The sequence below is a fragment of the Lichenostomus cassidix genome, chromosome 17, assembly GCF_008360975.1.
Source record: "Lichenostomus cassidix isolate B80296 chromosome 17, HeHo_3.0, whole genome shotgun sequence".
Classification (NCBI taxonomy): Eukaryota; Metazoa; Chordata; class Aves; order Passeriformes; family Meliphagidae; genus Lichenostomus; species Lichenostomus cassidix.
The window spans coordinates 3,132,067-3,139,610 of record NC_139497.1 but is presented as its reverse complement, the minus strand read 5'-3'; the positions used below and the strand labels follow the sequence as shown (position 1 = coordinate 3,139,610).

Here is a 7,544-nt window from a genome sequence, read left to right as displayed (position 1 = left end):
AGCAAACAATCCCCCCAGGGCTGAGGGGTGATTTTCCATCTCCATCCCTCCTGGAGTCACCAGGGCAGGGAGAGCAGCAGCCTCCAGCTCTGGCCTGAGCTTCACCTGGTTTTGTTGCCAGCTACGAACGAGATCGAACTCCCTCCGGGCTTTCCAGCCGGGATAAATCCTCCCCCGGCGGCTGGAGGTGGGAAACCGGAGGCTCAACTCGTGTGCTTCCAGCGAGGCTTTTTTCATTCGGGAAAAATTAATTTTCTTTTTTTTTTTTCATTCGGGAAAAAAATTATTTTTTCATTCGGGAAAAATGATTTTTTTTTTCATTCAGGAAAAATGAATTTTTTTTTTCTTTCATTCGGGAAAAATGAATTTTTTTTTTTTTTTCCCATTCGGGAAAAATGAATTTTATTTTTTTTTCATTTGGGAAAACCGCCTCGAGGAGGTTTTTGAGGACAGGGGAAGGAGCACGGGGGGTTCTTTACCTACCGATTCCCATTCCCTGCCCATTCCCATTCCCATTCCCATTCCCATTCCCACTCCCTGCCCCACTCGGGAGCACCCGGCCGGCCACACTCCCATCTCACAGGATGCTTGTGTGTCTCGTTAACCTCCGGGCCAGCGCTCTGTGTTTGGAGAGTAAATATTTCCCTCCCTCCCGAGGGTTTTTGTCCCTCCTCTCGGGCCGGGATGCTCCGTGGGCTGCCCGGGTCACTGCTGCCCGCCGCCTGCAAAAACCGCATTTTGCCTGGAAAAACTGGGTTTGCTTCTATTTTTAACGATGCTAATAACGGAAAGGAAAGCAAACCCGAGCTGGCCACTGATTTTTGGTCTTTTTCCCCTAATCCTGTGCTTGCTTTCCGCTGTGTTTTCTACTCGGGGGTCTCCCAGACCCCCAAACTCATCTCTGCTCAGTGCTGCCGGCGAGGGAGGAGGAGGAGGAGGTTTGCACCTTTGGCCAAGCCGTTGCTGTTTTTCCAGCTTCTGCAGGGATCAAAGTGCCTGTTTTGACTCTCCTCGCGATTCCTTGATACCGGCGGGGTGATTGTAATGCAATTAAAGCTCTCAGCCCTGCTTTTGTTGTGTCTCCGGGCTGGGTGTGCTCGGGCATCACCCTTGCCCCGCCAGCAGCGCGGCGACATCGCAGCTCAGCGACAAACAAAGCGCTCTCTGCTTTATCAGGAGCCTCCCAAAGCCGCGAGTCCTTAAATCCCGAGCCCTCGGAGGTGTGGGGTGAGGAGGAGACTCCGAATTCCCCCGCAAAATGCGGCTCCGGGTGGTGGGGAGTGGGAGATGCTGGGTCGGGTGGCTCTCGGAAAGGCACCGCTGGATTTCTGAGCACTGCCAGCTCTGACAGAGATGGAGCGAGGTGTCGGCAGAGTGTTTGGAAATCCTTAAGAGAAGGGCTGTGATCCCAGCCCTCGCCGAGCCTCGGGTTTGCGGCGAGCGGGGCACTCTGCAAATAAATACAGACAGATGAGCTCTTGCGCTGGTCATTTGTCACTTCATAATTGCCAAAGAAAGGCAGGTTGGCTTTCCCCTCCTGACCTCTCTCCGGCAGCCTTTTCACCCCGGCTGGCCCTGCTCGCCCCCTCGGGACCGCCAGCCCCCGCCCCGGGGCCACCGAGGGCACCTTGGCCTCCTGCAGCACGTTTTCCGAGTGACATTGCCGTGGATGTCCCCATGGCACCGCAGAGACACCCATCGCAGGCACGTCCCGGGCTGCCCCCGCCGCCTCGCCCTGCGGGGGTGGAACGGGAGCAGATGGGAGCACCGGGAGAGCTGCGAGCACCTGGATTTCAGGTTCAGACTGTGCTTCAAATCAAAATTCGGGAGCTCGAGTGGTGATCCTGTCAAGCCGCAGCGCTTCCCTCCCCATCTCCCCGGGGCTGGGTGGGAATTGCACTCCAGGAGTTTCCAGGTGGATCTTTGGGATGGGAAGTTCTGTTAGGTGGAACGAGAGGGGGTGAGCGGAGCTGAGCAGGGCTGGGGTTGGGGCTGAGGGTCAGAGGCTCCCCGAGATTGGGGACAGAGCCTCGGGAGCCCCCCGGGGGCCGGGCCGGCCCGTCCGAGCAAAGAGCAAAGTGCTGCTGCCATCTCCCGACCGCAGCCAGCCCTGCCCGGGATGCCCTCCCTCTTCCCGGGATCCCTCTCCCCTCGCCGGGATGCTCTTCCCGGGGTGCTCTCCCCTGCCCCATTCCCTCTCCCTCTGCGCAGAGCAGCCCTGGAGCTGGAATGAAACAATCTGGAGGAAAAAAAAAAATTGGAGTTTGTTTTTGGGTTTTCTGGTGTTTTTGTTTCGTTTTGTATTTTAAATATTCTCTTTTGCTCTCATGCTGCGAGGCTGCAGAGGTGAGGAAGCGAAGTTCTGCCTCTCTCACTCCCTAGTGTCCAAAATCAGACCCTTCTGAGCAGTTTTCTGCTCCTGAAGGACGCTTTGCTGTCAGTCACTTCCATCCCCTTCCCTGCTCCTTGCCCCTGCTCTGGAATTTCTGTCCTGACCCTAAAATTCCTGTCCTGACTCTGAAATTTCCTGCCGAGGTGAGTTGCACAGACCAACAGCCCAAACATCGTGTCTCATCCATTTTAACTCCTTTTCCCTCCCCAGGCTGCCCCTGCCTGCTCTTCCCTCGCAGCCTGGCCAAGGGTTAACAAATCCTCCTTTAAAGCATCGCCCAAACCGAGGGGTTTTTCATTTCCAAAGAGCCCCAGCTCCCCAGGCACGGGCGAGAAACATCAGCCACAAAAATTTTGCATCTCTCTGCCTTACAACACTGGCAGTGAAAGCTTGTTTGGCTTTGGAGGCAAGATTTTCCACACCAGGCTCCAACGCAGCTCAATTCCACTAAGCCCACATCTTGTTTTTCTTCTGACAGAGTGAGGTATGATTCTTGGCTCGGCGCGGCTCGGCTGTGGAAGGCGAAATGAAAAGATGCTTTTAAAGCTCATTCACTCGACACTCTCCCCAAAACCCAAGGGGAGGGTCAAATGGAAATTTGCTGAAGTTATCAGCCAGGCTTTCTGCTGGATTTCTTTTATGGTGGGTATTAGGCTGAAGAGCATTCAGTGAAGACACAAGTGTTTGCTGGGATGCTGTTAAAGGTAGGGAAGCGTGATGAATAAAGCAGGCAGGGCATTTAATTTATTTTCTTATGAAAAGCTTGGGTTTGAGTCACTGTGATTCCTGAGGACTCAGCTCTCGGGGTTCATTTTGTCTGAACCTTTTAATTTATAACATAAAAGCCTCCTGCTTGTAATAAGAGCAGCCTCATCCCTGTGTGAGCTCAGTGGAGAGCTGGAGAGAGCTGAGGGGATGGAAGGGGAATTGCCTGGCCAGCAAGTCAGGACTGGAGCAGGACGGTTTGGACTCGATGATCTCAGAGTTCTTTTCCAGTCTGGAAGGTTCTGGGTGATCCTGTGACTCTCAGGGTGCTCCTGCTTTGCTGCTGGTGAGCTTTGCAGGCTGGAGTTTCTTCCTGGGGCTCCCTGCTCCTTCCTGCCCACCCGGAGCTGCTTTCCTCTCATCCTGGTTGTGGTGGGAGAGGGGAAGGGATACAGGTGACTCTGTGTCACCAGGAGGGGCTGGAGGAGCTGCAGCTCCATCTCCGTGGCAGGGAAGTGGTTCCAGCATCCTGGAATGAGGGAAAAGCCTTTCCTCAGCCCTGGGCTGGCAGTGAAATGAACTCTGATCCCAAAATGCAGCAGGATGAGCAGAGAGGAACGGCACTGTCCTTCTGCCCCAGGTGTCTTGGCTACCAACAGCCACCAGCCAGAGTCCATCATCCCTGTTCCATCCCATCCCATCCCATCCCATCCCATCCCATCCCATCCCATCCCATCCCATCCCATCCCATCCTCATTCCATCTCTGCCCCACCCCTGCCCCATCCCTGTCCCGTCCCTGCCCACGCCCTCCAGGTGACAGGCAGGTGAGAGGGCCGGGGTGGGAGGGCTGCTCCCGAGTGTCCATGGCCATCCCCAGCAGTTTCCCCTCCCAGCAGCGCCTCAGGCTGTGGGTTCCTGGGCGCCCCGAGGATGTTTCCCAATCCTCCCGTCAGGCTCCAGTCAGATGAGAAAAGCTTGCTCTGGCCTGTCTGCTCCTGCTCCAGGGTTTTTCCCTCCTCGTGGCACAAAGAACACCATTTCCTGCTGTCTGCAGGGTGGGTGTGAACCCCAAAGACCCCATGGGTTAACCCCTGCCTGGAAGGGTCTGGTCTTTATGTGAGGATCCATTTTCTTTCTTTTTAGGAGACCAACTGCCTGTGCCACCTTTCTCTGCTGGAAATTCCCACCTCTTCTGCCCCAAACTCTCTGCCTGGCCCCCTTGGAGTAGTTTCATTGACAGGAGATTCCTTCCAGCCCATGGAAGTGCTCACCACGACTTTCAAAGCCAGAAGAGCTCAGTGCAGGCAGTTTTTATCTCTGACCTGACACATCTCCAGGCGCAGATCTGACTGTCCTGGTGACAGCAGAGACACTTGAGGGGCAGTTTGTGGTAGTGAGCCAAGGATCAGTCCCATCAGGAAACATTCCCCAATTCCTGAGCCATTTGTACATCCAGCTGGCTGTGATTCACTGGGCTCTGGTGTGGGATGTTCCCAGAGAAGAGAATTTGAGAGGATGACAGGGCTGCCCAGAGCATCCTCACACCAGCAGGAAAACAGCTTGGTGGGATTTAGGAATTCCCCCTGCATGGCTCAATACTGCATGAACAGCCCTTTCCAGCATCCCTGCAGGATTCTGGAGGCTCTGAGCACCTCAGCCTGCAGCAGAGCAGCAGCAAGGCTGGCAGGAGACACAATTTGTGGCTGGCTATTTGCTGCTGTCACTCCCACCATTCCACCTGACGAGGCAGTAAAGATGAAAGCCAATAATAAGCAGCCAGGCATCATTTCTGGGGGGGGGAAAGGTTGTAATTTACTGTGCCAGGGCTGCAGGGAGTCCATCTGAGGCTGGGTTATTGACAGCAAGTCTATATGGGTTTGTTTCTTGCGGTACTTCCGTGCGCTCGGAGCACTTGAGGGTGACATTTTTAAAATCTAAAAATATATAGCCGGCAGCAAACTTCCAGCAGCACGGCAAGGGGGGGAAGGATTTATGCCCAGAACATGGTGAACTTTAAGGAAAGTCTGTTTGTGGGGAAGGTTTTAAAGGGGTTGCAGGAGGGGAGGAGGATCTGGGGGTGTCGCTGGGGATGTTGGGTTTTGCTGAGGGGCTTTATCCAGGGAATGCTCTCCTATCTTCCCAGGGGTGTAAATCCAGAATGATGCTGGAGCCAGTGAAGTTATAGACTGATCAAATGAAAGAACCAGGTGGTTTTGTGCTGCCCCAGGTTGTCACCACTACAGCAGGTTCTAGGGAGAGCCCCTGCTGGGTCTGTGCTCCCAGGAGGATCATTCCCAGGAAGCTGTGAGCTGATCCTGGGCTGATCCTGCTCCATGGGCTTGTCTGGAGAATTTCTGGAGCAGGCCAGCCCGAGGCTGAGGGTGATCCTGGCTGTGGTGGGAGCTCTGTCCCCTCTGACCTGCTCCAGAGCTCAGGGCTACCCCACAGCTCCCTGAAAAGAAAGGTTTTAAGCTCAAAGGAAGAGGATTTGGATTCCCATTTCCTTCTGCTCCCAACAAGCTGTAACCTCGCCGAAAGCATCATTTCCCCTGCGACTACAAGGACTCCATTCTGCAAACCTGGGGACCCAGATGTCCCTGTCCCCTTCCTGAGGAGATGCAACCCATCCCTCTCCTCATTCCCTCATCCCGTGGGGAGGGAGGAGGTGTTTTCAGGGAGCACAAGGAGTGACTAATCTCTCTCCTGCTTCTGCCAAGGGACGAGAACCAGCCCCACGAGCACCCTGCTGCTTGCGAGAGCTCCGGGGTGTCAGCAGGGCTCTGATTTATGGCAATCAATCCATCAACCTTATTTATAGCAGCAGCTCCACGGGAGATTGCACACAGGGAGATTGGCTTGTTCTGTGGCCTCACTCCTGCCAGAATTGTCCCTGGGCTTCCCAGCCTTCCTGGAGGCTCTTGTTTTGTCTCTCTGGCATTCCTGCCCGATTCCAACCCACTTTTCCCGTCCTTATTCCTCTATCAGAGCATGTTCTGACAGCCTGAGGTTTCCAGAGGTGGAAGGGGATGAGGATTGCTGAGATGAAAGGTGAGTCAGCACTGGGCAGGCACAGGGCTCTCCTTCCTAGCCAGAGTGTGGGCTGTAGTTTCTTTATTAAAATTGGGATTTTTCTTTATTAAAATTGGGATTTTCACTTCTGTGAAATGTTCTTCTTGACTATTCAAAATATTTTCCTGCTTGCCAACTGTTGTTGTCAGGGATCTTTCCCACCCTGCTGGGATTTTGCCTTCTTGTCCTGATGCTCGTGGGTGTCTCGGTGTCCTGTTGTCCCTCCAGGCTGTCCCTGGTTTCCAGGACCTGAGAATCACCCAGGCATCTGGGAAACTCTCTTTTCCTCTGGAAGGTAACGGGAGCTTTGAAAACTCCAACTCAACTACAGCCCCGAAGGTTCAGAAAACATCTGGCGAACAAAAGCAACGAGCAGATAAGAATGAAGGAGAAACGAGTGGGGATCCTGGGGTTTGTAATTCTATTTTCTCCCTGATTAACCGGGAATGGGCACTTTGCAAACCCTTTCCCCTGCCGCAATAGATGGAGAAAGTGTCGCAGACCCTGTTTAAACCCGAACCTGCTGCCGGTGCCTGATGGATGGAGCCCTGGGACCTGCTGCCTGTAAGAGCCAAATCACTTACCTAGGAAATGCAAACCTTATGGGGAGGGAATCAATAATTTCTGCAGCCCGGCTCGCGCTGACACGCGGCCCGAGTCGGCGGGAAAGCAACCCTTTGTTAATCTTCCTCGAGAGGCACTCGCAGCTCCTATAAAAAGCTCCTGAAGTCAGTAACTAATTACAGCCTGCACGAGGCTCAGTCTGTCACCCCCGACAGCTCAGGGGGAGCAGGAGCTGCGCTGCTGCTGCCCGGGATGATGGACGAGCCTGCGCCAGCTCCCGGCTTCACTCTGAAAGAGGGAGAATTAATGGGCAAATAAATTACAAATCAATTATTAAACCTTAGCGGCGCGCGGGGCCCTGCTCAGCCCCGGTATCAAATATACATTTCTAATTAACTCAACAACTCTTGTCTAATGGGCACTGGATGCTGCCTGCTGCTAGAAATAGGGATTTTTGTCACGCGCTCTAAATTGAGTATTTTATTGTCTCCCTCCTCGCATGGTGACACGGTGAGGCCAGAAAGTCTGTAAGGACAGTTTTACTGCACAGAAAGCACTGAGACACCCCAAAGCTTCATGCTGGGACTCAGGACAGCCCTGGGCAAGCTGCAGCTTGGTGGGGAACAAATCCAACATTTCCTGAGTGCTCTGTGTGCTGAGGGATCCTCTTGGCTCTCCCTGAGCCCCAAAATCCCTGCTGGAGAGGAAATCCAGGGTGTTTCCTCCCCTCCCTGCTGCCTGGGACTGTCTGTCAGCACTGGGAGCTCTTGCCATGAGAATCCTGATACCTGCAGTGTCTAGACAGATCCCAGG

The 7,544-nt window shown here is 54.0% G+C and overlaps 1 long non-coding RNA gene across 1 annotated transcript; it reads right to left on the bottom strand.

The window, feature by feature from the left end:
• Positions 1-389: 389 nt before the first annotated feature.
• On the bottom strand, positions 390-6,883 carry LOC146429826 (uncharacterized). The gene is made up of 3 exons (XR_014855453.1): positions 6,752-6,883; positions 1,787-3,626; positions 390-1,450 (listed from the first exon to the last, which is right to left on the bottom strand). It is a non-coding gene; the product is annotated as an uncharacterized LOC146429826 (long non-coding RNA).
• Between the last annotated feature and the right edge of the window lie 661 nt (positions 6,884-7,544).